The sequence below is a fragment of the Terrapene carolina genome, unplaced genomic scaffold (assembly GCF_002925995.2).
Source record: "Terrapene carolina triunguis isolate 2854851 unplaced genomic scaffold, T_m_triunguis-2.0 Scaffold232, whole genome shotgun sequence".
Lineage (NCBI taxonomy): Eukaryota > Metazoa > Chordata > Testudines > Emydidae > Terrapene > Terrapene triunguis.
In genome coordinates this window covers 1574738-1590052 of record NW_020664583.1, presented here as the reverse complement: position 1 = coordinate 1590052, position 15315 = coordinate 1574738, and the positions used below count along the sequence as shown (strand labels likewise).

At 46.6% G+C, this 15315-nt stretch overlaps 1 protein-coding gene across 2 annotated transcripts in view; it reads left to right on the top strand.

Moving 5' to 3' along the window:
* The window catches only part of PPARG (peroxisome proliferator activated receptor gamma), a 112125-nt gene that overhangs the window by 20058 nt on the left and 76752 nt on the right, over nt 1-15315 (top strand). The window contains exon 2 of one of the 2 annotated variants that reach the window (XM_024211981.1): nt 1070-1108. The exons of the other annotated variant lie outside the window; for it this stretch is intronic. The gene's annotated coding sequence lies outside the window, so the exon portion shown is untranslated. The remainder of the gene's footprint in view (nt 1-1069; nt 1109-15315) is intronic. 2 annotated transcript variants of the gene reach the window in all.

Genomic DNA, 15315 nt, shown 5'->3' with positions numbered 1-15315 from the left:
GATGATAATAGCCACTCCAGACTAGCGTCATAAAGTGGGTTTTCAGACAGAACAATGAATACCAAAAGTGTCTGACAACCAACAGCCTCAGCCCTCTGAATAGTAGGAGCCCAGAAACCTAGAAAGTTCCTCAAAACTTAATGTCAGGCAATTTAGGTACTGTAGTACAAAAAAAAAAAAAAGTGTGTATGTGGGGGTGGGAGGGGCATTTAAAAGATTCAAGGAAATACCTTTGTCATGTTTTTGGGAAAGGGGGATTAGTTAACATACCGCATGACTTTCCTCTTGACCTCCAAGAATGCTTTGGATATCTCTCAAGACCACAATGTTGTCTGTTCTGTACAAATATATGAAAGTCCTCTTTCTGTCAGTTGCCATTGCTGTTTTCCTTATCTGTGAAGGAAGCACAACAACTCCCGCTGGGGACATTTCACGGTAACTTGATCTTAAAATAAGAAATATAAGGGAAAGGTCATATCCTAATAAGTTGTGCATACCTAAATTCCCATGGAGTGTCAAAATTATGCTGAATGACTAGGGCACTAACCATTTTCCAACAATGTGTTATTGAACAGTTTCCAGTGAGTGTCTTTAGCATGCCAGAACAATAAGTGAAATGAAGATATGATTGATTGGCAGGACACAGCATCCAAGTCTGCCCTTAGATTTATCTGGGCATCTCCCATTGATGATTCTGGGTTTTTATCTTTAGAGTTTCTGTCTTCCTCTTCCCTCTTCTACAACGAAGATAACTGCCAGAAGCCCCTTTAGCTTTCTTCGAGTCTTGGTGTAAGGCTGTTGAAGTCAATGGGAGATGTGTCTCTTTATCTGACAGAAGAAAATGAGAAAGGCATTCTACAAGGCATTCTAGCATAAGTAATGGAATCAGCAGCAACTTTTCTTACTTTAATTGAGAGGATGAGTCTTGTAAGGAAGTTATTTATCATGTAACCCAAACTGGAAATACCAGCCTAATCCTTCCAGTCAAATAGTTTCAATCGTACTGTAAGAGGATCCTGCTTATATCAAGGTGCTCTTCTTTTGAGATGCATTTTCTTTTTCTCTACAGGCAGAGCTCCACAGTGAGGGCAGGGCTGATCACCTCCTCGTATGTATCAAACTCTCTGCATGTGCTTCTGATTTAAGCATCTACCATGTATATTTGTGCTTTGCTTTATGAGGTGTATTAGTATACTGGTTCCTCAAGTTTTGGCACTCATACATAACTACTTGAAGTTGTTATAGAGAGGGTTGTTTATTTGTTTTGTTTTTAGGTGTACACCACCAATGTGAATTTTAAGACTTGCAAGATTCCTAGAGAGACTTTGTTTGCAATCGTGTGTAAAACCTCCCTTTGTGGTGCATTGTTTCTGTGTTATCACAGATCTGAGAATAAGTACCAAACTAACTGTATCTTTCGTAATCACCTTCTTTAGTGACTTCAGCTGATTTAAATGGCAATATTTACTTTTAAATTCTGTCATTGTTTATGATATATTTTCTCTTCCTTTAATTCCAGCACAATGGGTTTAATGTTCCATTCTCCCTCACTCAATTCAGGTTAATTGGAAAAATTCAAGATATGTGAGGTGAACTATGTCTCTTAGGTGTAAGTTATTCCCTGAAAGATATCTGAAGATGTGGAACTCAGTTCTCTAAATGCCATGCACCACAGTTGGTGTAGTTGGTATCAATACATGTGTAGCCATTTTGCACATCTGGTACCGCACAGGAATGTTTTTGTCAAAGTGGTTAACCATTGATTGGCTCACAACAGAGATTCAGTGGAGGAGGCTCATGATATGCCTGGCTATGCTGGCCATCAGGGTTTAAATATGGTATGTCCTGGTATTGACCAAAAGATACACAAGTCTCCTAAGCAATAAAAAACACTGGGTGAAATCTCAGCCCCATTGAAGTCAATAGGGATTTTGCCATTGACTTAAGTTGAGCCAGGCTATCACCGCAAGTGTATTATTGTCTCGTCTGAATAAGTGAACATATGATATATAGCTATGTAATGTAGTATATACTTCTGAACTATGAGCCAGACCCTATGCCAATTTACACCAGCGGAAGACAATTCCATAGTTCAGATGTTCTCCAAATATGGGGAAAAGTATCATCTGTACTGAACAATTTTACATGTTATTGCATGCACACACTCTGCAAGCTCATCTAGTACAATGGAGGGGTGCCTGGATGAAGAGGGCAAGTGGATACATGAGAAGTGTCTTTTTGTGAACCTGGGGAAGGCAGGAGTCTCTGTTTGGTGGATAGGGGTTGTAAAATTAGGATTAGGCCCCTTTCCATGTTCCCATTTTTAGGGGAAATATTCAGAAGTAGTAAGTGAAGTTAAGCATGAGAGATGGACCAAAACCAGGCCCTAAATTACAAACCTATTCCAGTTTGGATGGTGTGACAATATGCGCAGGATACTCAGAACTGTGACCCTGACTGTGCACTCTGCACTGAGCACTTCCCTGACCCACTGATCATTTCATACAATTTAAAGCAAATACAAGCTGTTTAATTAACAATTAATTTAAAAAAAGAATAAAGAAAAATGGGAAAAGTTAAAGAAAAACACATCACCCTGCTCTGTGGCAGGGAACATTACAAACAGTGTCTCTGGATGTTAGGGCACTTCACAGTCTGTTCCTTGTAGGTCCCAGGTCTCCTTCTTAGGCCCTGGCTGTGCTGCAGGGATGCTGCAGGTTGAACACTTGCAATGGTGGTGGCCACACACCTCTGGGCTTTAGGTGGTGGGACCCTTCTTCCCAGTGTCAGCCCCCCGTCGGGTTAAGATCCCCCTCCCAGTCCAGCCTACAAGGACCCTTGGCTGGGGGTCTTTCTGCGCTGGGCCCTTTGCCCAAGGTCCCCCCTTGGCTGGCCCCAGTTGTTCACCACACTTGCCTCTGTGGCTGCAGCTCTGCTCCCAGCACAGGATCTGCTCTCCCTGGGCTGTGTCTCTGGCTCTGTGGCTGCAGCTCTGTTCCCAGCACTGACCTGCTTCCTGGGCTGCTTTTCTGGCCCCTCTGGATCTGGCACAGCTCTGTTCCCTAGCTCAGCTTGGGTCCCTGCTTGCTCCTTAGCTTGGCCCCACTCTGTCTGACCCAGGCAATTCCAGCTCACATGGAGGACGGGACCCCCCCCTAGCCTCCTGACTCCCTGATTAGCCTGCCCGCCCTGTCATTCAGGCTGACTTGGAGCATTGGCCTCTCCCCATTGTTCCTGGGGACTGTCAGTCTCAGGGTCCTGATTTCCCATCGATCCTTCCCCTTTTAGTACTGGGAGCTAGCCAACCAAAACACCCCACTGAATGTTAGTAAAGGGACAACAGTCCCCTTACACAAGTAAAACAAAACAAATACATTCTACTGACTGAAATTTAATTTCAGCAAGTTACAATCTTTGTCTAAACAGATTTCTCACTTACATCAAGTTTCCAGCAGCTCTTGCCTTTCAGGCCACAAAGATTCAGCCTTCATAGGCTCAGAGCATGATGTACCCTGTCGTCCCCTCAGCGATGGATAATTAAAAGGTCTTTTTGCTTCCCTTATATTGCTCAACGTCCATTATCTCTGCCTCAAGAGCCAGGAAGGCTTCCTGGTGTGCAGATTCTGTCCCCTGGCATTATTGTTAAACAGGCTTCTCCCCGCTTAGTTTAGTTTGATGGCTTTGTTTACTTTATATGTAAATATGCTTCTATTCTCCTGTGCCTATAACTAAATCAGTAAGACAGGTAAACACACATTCCTTTGTCTAGGGCACACTAGATTCATGCACTGCGTCCCAAACACATTTTAAGAACATATTTTCAGCGCCCATCTAGAACTTTTTGTATAGAATACATACATACATCACACAATTATTTTTGGGACCAGCATGTCACTAGTTTATATATGGTACCTTACATGATACCTTTGTGATATATATTGTGATAACAATACGTTGGGGCACAGCCCTGATGAGAGTCATGGTATGGTGTGCCCTCTACCAGCTGGTATTGAGGAGCTCTCAGGGTCACAGATGGTGGGGTAAAGTTTGACCAGTTCTGTCCTTGTTCTTACTGTGCTCCTGGTCTTGTTCTTACACTAGACCCAATCCATCTGGTGTGGGGTCAGCTAAACTACTGCAAAAAAGTCTGTTCTTGTGGAATTTCTGTGTGTGAATTGAGGGAATACAATTAGAGCAGACGTACTGGCCTTACTACCCAAAGGACAGGATGTGCTGGGTTTGGGAGGCAGCCTGCTTCTAAAGACCCAATTTTGGATTTGAGATAGTTCAGAAAAGTTTAATTGGGAGTTTTGCATGTGAAACGAATGCAGTAAATGTCCTATTCCTGACATTTAGCTCTACATTACAGTATATTGCATTTGTTGTCATTCAGAGATCTGTTATGAATTTATTTTTTGCTATAATCTCAATTGTAAATATATTGTAATCTGATAACAGTTCTTTGAGTAAAATTCAGTCTTGTTAGAGTTCAGTCATTTGCATTGTAATTTTGGTTCAAATTAGTTTGAAATTTGCAAACTATTGATTTTTGTTTAGGTTGGGAATAACTACAGGAGCAAAGAGGGGGGAAAAATCTGTTTTTGAACTATTTCTGAACAGTAAAAAGCTACAGTAACACATCCCGAGTGCAGTAATACATCCCACCAACCACATGATATTTAGCTGTTCATAGGCGTGCTTGAAGGGTTACAAAAAGTCACAATAAAAACTTTTAGTTCCTCATATGATACTTGCTTACCTAGAAAATAAATCCAGTTGTAAAATTAGTGAAGCATAACAACATAATTTATTGCATACTTAGCTATAAGAATTCTGCCAAAATGAACTGAGGAAAATTATTTAAAACTACAACATTTTAGCACCTAAGGATTCTAGACTATATGGACCACATTCCAATTTATAGTTCAGAATTTAAAACAATATAAAAGTTACAAACTTACCAAGATTGTGCTAATGCATTTATATTTAATTGTTCAAAAAAAGAATTGATATTAAGTGATTAAATCTAGAAAATGTTAATGTGATTTTTTTTCTATATGCAGACTTACCCTCTTTTAGTAAACTTTCTGGAAAAACATGAAAATGTGATTAAGCTTTTTATTGATATAAATATGTATAGCCAGGCATACATATTTATCTCAAAATTTGCTTTATATAATTCCATTTATCATGGCATATTAAGCTAAAAGATCTGCTGTTATATATCTTGTTGGATGACTTAGAAAAGGAATTTTTAATGCAATTTTAAATATAGAAGAGGCAAGGAGATGACAAGAGCACATGATACAGGGAAGGGAACTGAAATTTACACAATCTGTTTCTTTCTCTCCTTTTATTGCTAAAATGCAGTGTAACAACTCTGTTTACACCACTATAGTTAATGTTTTATCACCACTTAATCATTAATTCCTAATCTCATGGAGTTAGAATTTGACTATAACACTTTTCACTGGGTTGAAATGTGGCAAATAAAGTCAAAGCCAGTAAGCAAATACTTGGTTGTTCGTATCTTTAAAGAAAACAGAAGAAACTTAATGTGGATTAGTACCTTTTGGATATTTTCTAAGAAATCCAGGTAAGGAAGATGGATGGTTCAAGGACCTGGTAATAGAATATGTAGCTTTTTACCTCAAGGCCACTGATACAAATCCTGATAGGCTGCTAGTGAGAGTTATTACCCTTTATAGCTGTTTGATTCACTATGTGAAAACTTAGTGGTTGTGGTCCTATACCTATAGGCAGGTATCCACCTCTCATTTGTGGCTTTGGAGAGTCCCCTGATGAAAATGGACGTGGTGACTGAACTGTCCTGCAGAGTTTTTCTTTCCAAGGTTAGGGTTGAGGGACATTTCAGAGTCCCTACAATATTTATATACACAATACAAAGAGTCATTGAAATGTATTTTAGGCAGACTTGCCAACTTTCCTGAATTAATTGTGAAAGATGCGATTTTGAAGTAAAATTAAGCCTGACTCAAGATCTCGTGATAGAACGAAATGTCAGATTTTTTTCCCCCAGCTGTGGCAGAAAACAAAAATCCTGACATTTGAGAGTTGTAAACCAAGTTCATGAGTCAGACTTAATAATTTTACTTAGAAATTGCTGTCAGCCCCAGACAGCCGGGGCCGCTGCTGTCAGCCCACCCTGGGCGGACAATGGGAGCCCTGGCCGCCAGGGGAGGACAGCAGGAGCCACTCCTCGTGGGGCCCCTGTGAGGAGAGTCTCCTATTGTCAGCTAGCTTTGGCCTGCCAGGGCTCCCGCTCTCAGCCAGACCTGGGTAGCGGGGGCTGATAGCGGGAGTCACAGCCACTTGGAGATGACAGTGGGAGCCCTTCTTCACAGGGCCCCTGAGGAGAGGCTCCCACTGTTAGCCCTCGGTGGCTGGGGCACCTGTTGTCAGCCAGATATGTGAATTGAGAGCACTTTAAAGGCTCAAAAACTGGAAGGAAGATAAAGAGAACTCACATTTCATTTTTAAAAAATCCTCATGATTTTTAAGCCAATCTCGTGATTTTCGAGGGGTCTGACTCAAGATTTTCCAATGGCGAGGGTTAGCAACACAGTTTATGTCTGATTCAGACTCATGCAGGTTCTTTAATTATAGCTGAAAACAAAGGAATTTACAGAATATGTTAAATACATGACATAAATTGTCCAAAGTAAGGACATTCTAGGCTTGCAACAGTTAGTAAACTGGCCCATTGTTCTTGGGTATTAAAATTCCAAATTTTCCATTGTGCTGAAAATTTACATCACTGTGACTCCAGAAGGGCAGAAGCTGATTGTCAGAGAATATTAACTAGTTTCCATCATTGTTTAATAGAGCTGATTATGCAGTCCCTATGCAGGGTAAAACTTCCATTATCTTCAGTGGGAGATTTGCCCTGGATAGGGACTGCATAGGGACTCAGGATCCCCTGTAGTTAATACCTGAAGAAGATTATATGCAATCTTTCAAATGCTGGACTCCATTTTTGTGTCTACAAATTATAGGTGCAACCAAATGAAGCAACAGCACTGAAGGTACAAAAATAGGAGCTGGTTGCAGCAAGGCTGACAATATTATTTAAAATTCTTCTGATCTACTTCCTGGCTGAATGGTGTTCCTGGGAAATGCTAGAGTGACACACTACTGAGGTGGAAGGACAAGGGGAAAGTCAGCTGCGTCAATTAGGGTGACTGGGTGTCCGGTTTTCGACCAGAACACCTGGTTGAAAAGGGATCCAGGTGGCTCGGGTCAGCACCACTGACCGGGCTATTGACTGTTTGGTTGGCGGCACTGCGCAGTGGGGCTGGCAGTATTCCTGCTAGCCTCCATGTCGCGCAACTCCCAGCAGGCTCCACACGCTGCCACTGTCCCAGCAAGCAGCTGGCATGTCCCCCCTTTGGCTCCTACGCTTAGGGGCAGCCAGGGGGCTCTGCATGCTGCCACCGTCCCCAAGTGCCACCCCCGCAGCTCCCATTGGCCAGGAACCGCAGCCAATGGGAGCTGTGGGGGCGGCGCCGGCGTGCGGATGGGGCAGCGCACAGAGCCGTCTGGCCACGCCTCCATGTAGGCGGTAGGAGCCGGAGGAGGGACATACTGGTGCTTCTGAGACCTGCTTGAGGTAAGCACCGCCCAGAGCCTGCACTCCTGATATCCTCCCGGGCCCCAACCCCCTGCCTCAGCCCTGATCCCCCTCCCACCCAACGAACCCCTCGATCCCAGCCTGGAGCACCCTCCTGCATCCGAAAACCCTCATCCCCAGCCCCACCCCAGAGCCTGCACCCCCAGCCGGAGCCCTCACTCCCCTCCCCGTGCCCCACCCTCCTGCCCCAGCCATGATCCCCTTCCTGCCCTCCGAACCCCTCAGTCCCAACCCGGAGCACCCTTCTTTACCCCAAACCCCTCATCCCCATCCCCACCCCAGAGTCTACACCCCCAGCCAGAGCCCTCACCCCCTCCTGCACCCTAGCCCCCTGAGCCAGCTCGGTGAAAATGAATGAGTGCGTGAAGGTGGGGAGAGCGAGCAACGGGGGGGTGGAATGGAGTGAGCAGCGGGCGGGGCATCGGAAAAGGCGCAGGGCAGGGACAGGGTAAAGGTTTTGTGCGAGTAGAAAGTTGGCAACCCTAGTGACAATAAGCACCTCAATCCCTGCCAGCCAATCATAATGTTCCTGTTCTCATAGGCGAAGGCAAGGCACTATACATGCAATCTTGTGCTGATGAAAAAACTAGAAATATTGGTTCCAGAATGAAGGAATTGGGAAATCAAGGCAAGACCCAGGGAGAAATAGTTCAGGGTGGGGAAGAGGGGAGCAGAGGGAGGGGCGGGTGGCTTACTGCCATAGAAAAAGGAAAAATCCAAGAGAGAACATGATAAACATTCTACACATTAAAATGAAAAGCACTCTGTTCTGTTTTAATTTGCATGGATGTTGAGCAAGCTTGGAACATTGTAAAATTTATTGCTATAGAATACTGTACATTTGTACATTTGTAACAAGGTAAGGACTTTGCAGTATTTTGTATTGAAATGTTAACCCTGTATCTCCTGTTTGAGGTTTTCCATGTTGTATGTGCACTCAGCACACAAAAATATCAGCCCTTAGGAGAGAAGAGAGATAAAATGACACACACACAAGCAGCATTCTTATTAAATCAGTTTAGTAAAGATAACTGAGGCCTGGTCTACACTACGAGTTTAGGTCGACTTTAGCAGCGTTAAATCGACTTAAGCCTGGACACGTTTACACTACGAAGCCCTTTCTGTCGACTTAAAGGGCCCTTTAAACCGGTTTCCTAACACCACCTCGACAAGGGGATTAGCGATAAAATCGACCTTAGGGGGTCGGAATTGGGTTAGTGTGGACGGAATTCGACATTACTGGCCTCCGGGAGCTATCCCACAGTGCTTCATTGTGACCGCTCTGGACAGCACTCTCATCTCAGATGCACTGGCCAGGTAGACAGGAAAAGCCCCGCGAACGTTTGAATTTCATTTCCTGTTTGCTCAGCGTGGAGAGCACAGGTGACCATGCAGAGCTCATCAGCACAGGTAACCATGATGGAGTCCCAGTCCCAGTCCCAGGATCGCAGAAGAGCTCCAGCCTGGACCGAACGGGAGGTACAGGATCTGATCGCCATCTGGGGAGATGAAGCAGTGCTCGCCGAACTCCGAAACAGTAAAAGAAACGGCAAAACATTAGAAAAGATCTCCAAGGCCATGAAGGACAGAGGCCATAACAGGGACGCGCGGCAGTGCCGCGTGAAAATTAAGGAGCTAAGGCAAGCCTACCACAAAGTCAGAGACGCAAACGGAAGGTCCGGGGCAGAGCCGCAAACATGCCGCTACTACGCGGAGCTGCATGCCATTCTAGGGGGTGCAGCCACCACTAGCCCAAGCGTGTTCTATGAGTCCCTCTCTGCAAACGGGGAAGCGGGTTCGGCGGATGAGGAAGATGAGGATGGAGAGAACATAGATAGCTCACAGCAGCAAGGAAGCGGAGAAACCAGTTACCCCAACAGCCAGGATATGTTTGTCACCCTGGACCTGGAAACAGTAACCCCCGAACTGACCCAAGACCCTGAGGGCACACAGGGGACCTCTGGTGAGTGTACCTTTGTAAATATTACACATGGTTTAAAAACAAGCGTGTTTAATGATTAATGATTAATTTGCCCTGGCAATCGCGGCCAGTACAGCTACTGGAAAAGTCTGTTAACGTGTATGGGGATGGAGCGGAAATCCTCCAGGGACATCTCCAGAAAGCTCTCCTTCATGTAATCCCAAAGCCTTTGCAAAAGGTTTCTGGGGAGGGCTGCCTTATCCCGTCCGCCATGGTAGGACACTTTACCACGCCAGGCCAGTAGCACGTAGTCTGGAATCATTGCATAACAAAGCATGGCAGCGTATGGTCCCGGTGTTTGCTGGCATGCAGACAACATCCATTCCTTATCACTCTTTGTTATCCTCAGGAGAGTGATATCATTCACGGTCACCTGGTTAAAATGGGGCAATTTTATTAAGGGGACATTCAGAGGTGCCCCTTCCTGGTCTGCTGAACAGAAATATTCCCCGCTGTTAACCACGCGGTGGGGGGGAGGGGTGAAGTGACCATCCCAGAGAATTGGGTGTGAGGGGGAGGGAAGTTAGTTGGGTTTGTGCTGCATGTTAAACCTGAAATCGCAGCCCCTCCTTTTACATTGCAAACCCATTTTAAATGGCACGGGTGCTTGGTATGGGAAATGAGGGCAGAACTGTTTGAAACCATCCCCACATGTTAAGAAGGTTAAAAAAGCCCAAAGACTATATGTCTTACCATGGCTGCCTGCAAGCTGAAATCTGTGTCCTGGCACTGCGTGAGTGATCTCTCACAGCAAACCAGGAGACTCTCAATATAAGAGGAAAAATGCGACCTTGTAACGAAAGCACATGTGCTGTGTGATGTTGTGAACAGCAAAATCTAACGTGAAAGAGTCTACCCATTGTTCTCTAAAATGTATCTTTTTTAACAACCTCTCCCTTCTCCACCAGCTGCAAATCTTACTCCTTCGCAGAGGCTAGTGAATATTCGAAGAAGGAAGCGAAGGACGCGTGACGAAATGTTTACTGAACTTCAGACTGCCTCCCACGCTGACAGAGCACAGCTGAATGCGTGGAGGCAGTCAATGACTGATTTTAAAAAAGCCCAATATGAGCGAGAGGAGAGGTGGCGTGCTGAAGATGAGAAGTTGCGTGCTGAAACGCGGGCTGAAGAGGAGAGGTGGCGTCAACTTGTAATCAGAAAGCAAGAGTCGATGCTCCGGCTGCTGGAGCATCAAAGTGATATGCTCCTGCGTATGGTTGAGCTGCAGGAAAGGCAGCAGGAGCAGAGACCGCCGCTACAGCCCCTCTGTAACCAGCAGCCATCCTCCCCAAGTCCCATTGCCTCCTCACCCAGACGCCCAAGAACACGGTGGGGGGGCCTTCGGCCACCCACTCACTCCACCCTAGATGATTTCCATAGCAATAAGTTTTAAAGTTTTAAATTGGAGTGTGTCCTTTTCCTTCCCTCCTCCCCCACCCATCCCGGGCTACCTTTCCAATTATCCCCCTAGTTGTGTGCTGAATTAATAAAGAATGCATGAATGTGAAGCAACAATGACTTTATTGCCTCTGCAAGTGGTGCTCGAAGGGGGGAGGGTAGTAGGGGAGGGTGGGGTGGTTGGTTTGCAGGGAAGTAGAGTTAACAGGGTGGTGGGGGAGGGGCAGAGGGTTCATCAAGGAGCAACAAACAGAAGTTTCACTCCGTAGCCTGGCCAGTCACAAAACTGGTTTTCAATGCTTCTCTGATGCGCACCGCGCCCTGCTGTGCTCCTCTAACCGCCCTGGTGTCTGGCTGCGCGTAATCAGCGGCCAGGCGATTTGCCTCAACCTCCCACCCCGCCATAAATGTCTCCCCCTTACTTTCACATATATTGTGGAGCGCACAGCAAGTAGCAATAACAATGGGGAGATTCTTTTCGTTAAGGTCTGAGCGAGTCAGTAAGCTGCGCCAGCGCGCTTTTAAACGGCCAAATGCACATTCCACCACCATTCGGCACTTGCTCAGCCTGTAGTTGAACAGGTCCTGACTGCTGTCCAGGCTGCCTGTGTATGGCTTCATGAGCCATGGCATTAAGGGGTAGGCTGGGTCCCCAAGGATCACGATAGGCATTTCAACATCCCCAACTGTTATTTTCTGGTCTGGGAAGAAAGTCCCTTCCTCCAGCTTTCGAAACAGAAGAGACTGCCTGAAGACGCGAGCATCATGTACTCTTCCCGGCCAGCCCACGTTGATGTCGGTGAAACGTCCCTTGTGATCCACCAGGGCTTGCAGCAGCATTGAAAAGTACCCCTTGCGGTTTATGTAGTCGGTGGCTTGGTGCGCCGGTGCCAAGATAGGGATATGGGTTCCGTCTATCGCCCCACCACAGTTTGGGAATCCCATTGCAGCAAAGCCATCCACTATGGTCTGCACGTTTCCCAGAGTCACTACCCTTGATATCACCAGGTCTCTCATTGCCCTGGCAACTTGGATCACAGCAGCCCCCACAGTAGATTTGCCCACTCCAAATTGATTCCCAACTGACCGGTAGCTGTCTGGCGTTGCAAGCTTCCACAGGGCTATCGCCACTCGCTTCTCCACTGTGAGGGCTGCTCTCATCCTGGTATTCTGGCGCTTCAGGGCAGGGGAAAGCAAGTCACAAAGTTCCATGAAAGTGCCCTTACGCATGCGAAAGTTTCGCAGCCACTGGGCATCGTCCCAGACCTGCAACACGATGCGGTCCCACCACTCTGTGCTTGTTTCCCGGGCCCAGAATCGGCGGTCCACGGCATGAACCTGCCCCAGTAACACCAGGATTTCCACATTGCTGGGGCCTGTGCTTTGTGAGAGGTCCATGTCAATTTCCTCATCACTATCGTCGCCGCGCTGCAATCGCCTCCTCCTCAGCTGGTCCTGGTTTGGCTTTGGCATGTCCAGGAGGCTCTGCATGTTTTCCAGGACAATGCGCGTGGTGTTCATAGTGCTCATAATTGCCGCGGTGATCTGAGCGGGCTCCATGATCCCAGTGCTGGCTATGGCGTCTGGTCTGAAAAAAGGCGCGAAAGTAGTATCTGACGGACCAGGGGAAGAAGGGAGGGAGGGAGAGAGGGAGGGAGGGAGGGAGGGGCGAGTGACGACATGGCATACAGGTACAGGGAATTAAAATCAAGAAAGGTGGCTTTGCATCAAGGAGAAACACAAACAACTGTCACACAGAATGCCCCCCCCCAAAGATTGAACTCAAAAGCCTGGGTTTAGCAGGAGGAAGGGGGGGAAGCAAATGAATACAGAATCAATCTATTTTTTACATCTTAAGACGACGGTGCAGCATGACTGATAGCCCTTGGCATTTTCTGGGTGCTTGGCAACAAATACTGGGCGCTTGGCAGTTAGCCTTCAGGTCTATTGCACGATCTGATACCCAGTATGACAACGATGGATACCAGTCGTAATATACTATCTACTGCCCAAAAGGCAAGGGGTTGCTGCTGTGTAGCAATGTTGCCCCATCCTGCGGATAATACGTCTGATAACCATCATCATCAAGGCAAGGGGGCTGGTGCAATGCAGCCCCACGGCTGCCAGCCCCATGTCTGCCAGCACCCAGATAGCCCTCGGCCTCTTCTGGGTGCTTAGCAGACAATATTGGGCACTTGGCAGAAAATAGCATACTACGACTGATAACCATCATTGTCTGCCCGGGTGCCCATGATCGACAGCCACTGCAGTACGATGACGACGGTTACCAGTCGTAATATACCATCTTCTACCAAAAGGCAAGGGGCTGGTGCAATGCAGCCCTACGGCTGCCAGCCCCACAGCTGCCAGCACCCAGATCGCCAATGAAGGCTATCAGTCATGCTGCACCGTCTACCGCCAAAAGGCAGTAAGCTGCTGCTGCTGTTTAGCAATGCAGTCCCACGTTTGCCGGCACCCGGAAGAGATATGGTGACGGTGAGCTGAGCTGAGCGGGCTCAATGCTTGGCGTGGTATGTTGTCTGCACAGGTAACCCAGGTAAAAAGGCGCGAATCTATTGTCTGCCGTTGCTGTGACGGCGGGGGAGGGGCCTGACGCAATGTACCCAGAACCCCTCGCGGCACTGCTTTGCATCATCCGGGCATTGCGATCTCAACCCATAATTCCAATGGGCGCCGGAGGCTCCGGGAACTGTGGGATAGGTACCATAGTGCAATGCGCCGGAAGTCGACGCTAGCCTCGGTACTGTGGACGCGGTCCGCCGACTTCATGCACTTAGAGCATTTTAGGTGGGGACACACACAATCGGCTGCATACAACCGGTTTCTATAAAACCGGCTTCTATAAATCCGACCTAATTCTGTAGTGTAGACATAGCCTGAAAGAAAGCCTTCTTCTGAATAGGAAATTTGAACAGATTTGCATCTAGCTAAATTCTATACTGCTCTCAAAGAAGCCTCTAAGAAAAGACTATGAAAAGGTGATTTGCTTGTGGAAACTGCAAGGAGGTTTGGGTGACACCAGGCTTAAAATAACTGCTGGGTGTGTCAGTGACATTTCTTTGGTTTGTTACAGAATATTAGGGTTGGGGCAGCATATGTAAATTTGTTTATAATGGCATTGTTCTCTTTGAGGGGAAAGGGAAGTTATTTTTTTTAATACTAGAATGCAGGAGCAGAGTGGATACCAAGGAGGAATGATCTGCGTTTACTAGATGGAGAGTGCTGTATGACTGTGCAGGTCTATTTAAATGCTGACAGGAGTGAACACAAAGCGACAATACATCAAGTACATAAAAGGTTACAAGAAGGACGGAGAAAAATTGATCTTCTTAACCTCTGAGGATAGGACAAGAAGCGAATGGGCTTAAATTGCAGCAAGGGTGGTTTAGGTTGGACATTAGGAAAAACTTCCTAACTGTCAGAATGGTTAAGCACTGGAATAAATTGCCTAGGGAGGTGGTAGAATCTCCATCATTGGAGATTTTTAAGAGCAGGTTGGACAAACACCTGTCAGGAATGGTCTAGAGCAGTGCTTCTCAAAGTCGGGCTGCCGCTTGTTCAGGGAAAGCCCCTGGTGGTCTGGGCCGGTTTGTTTACCTGCCGCATCTGCAGGTTCGGCCGATCGCGGCTCCCACTGGCCACGGTTCGCCACTCCAGGCCAATGGGGACTGCGGGAAGGGCGGCCAGCACATCCCTCGGCCCGCGCTGCTTCCCGCAGCCCCCATTGGCCTGGGACGGCGAACAGCAGCCAGTGGGAGCCGCGATCAGCTGAACCTGCGGACGCAGCAGGTAAACAAACCAGCTCGGACCACCAGGGGCTTTCCCTGAACAAGCGGCGGCGGCCCAACTTTGAAAAGCACTGGTCTAAATAATACTTAGTCCTGCCTTGAGTGCAGCTGACTGGACTAGATGACCTCTCGAGGTCCCTTCCAGTTCTATGATTCTATGATCTTCCTGCAATTTCAGTCCATTCTGTATTGTTGTACAGATAAGGTCTGTTCTGGGCCTTCTGGGTAATCTGTTCCATAGTTACTATAATTCTGTTTTGTGTTTTCTGTTCTATAGTTACTATAGTTTCTTGGTCTTGTCTGAAATGCACTGCAGGAAGCCCTTTGAAAAAATGAAGTAGAAAATTCCTAACCATAACCATACTATGTCTATAAAGGGCAAGGGATACAGTAAGTGAAAAAAGTGAAAAATTGGCCCAAAGAAATTTGTTATGAGCAAAAAGTTGTGAATTCAACATAAGAAAATGTTTACCATA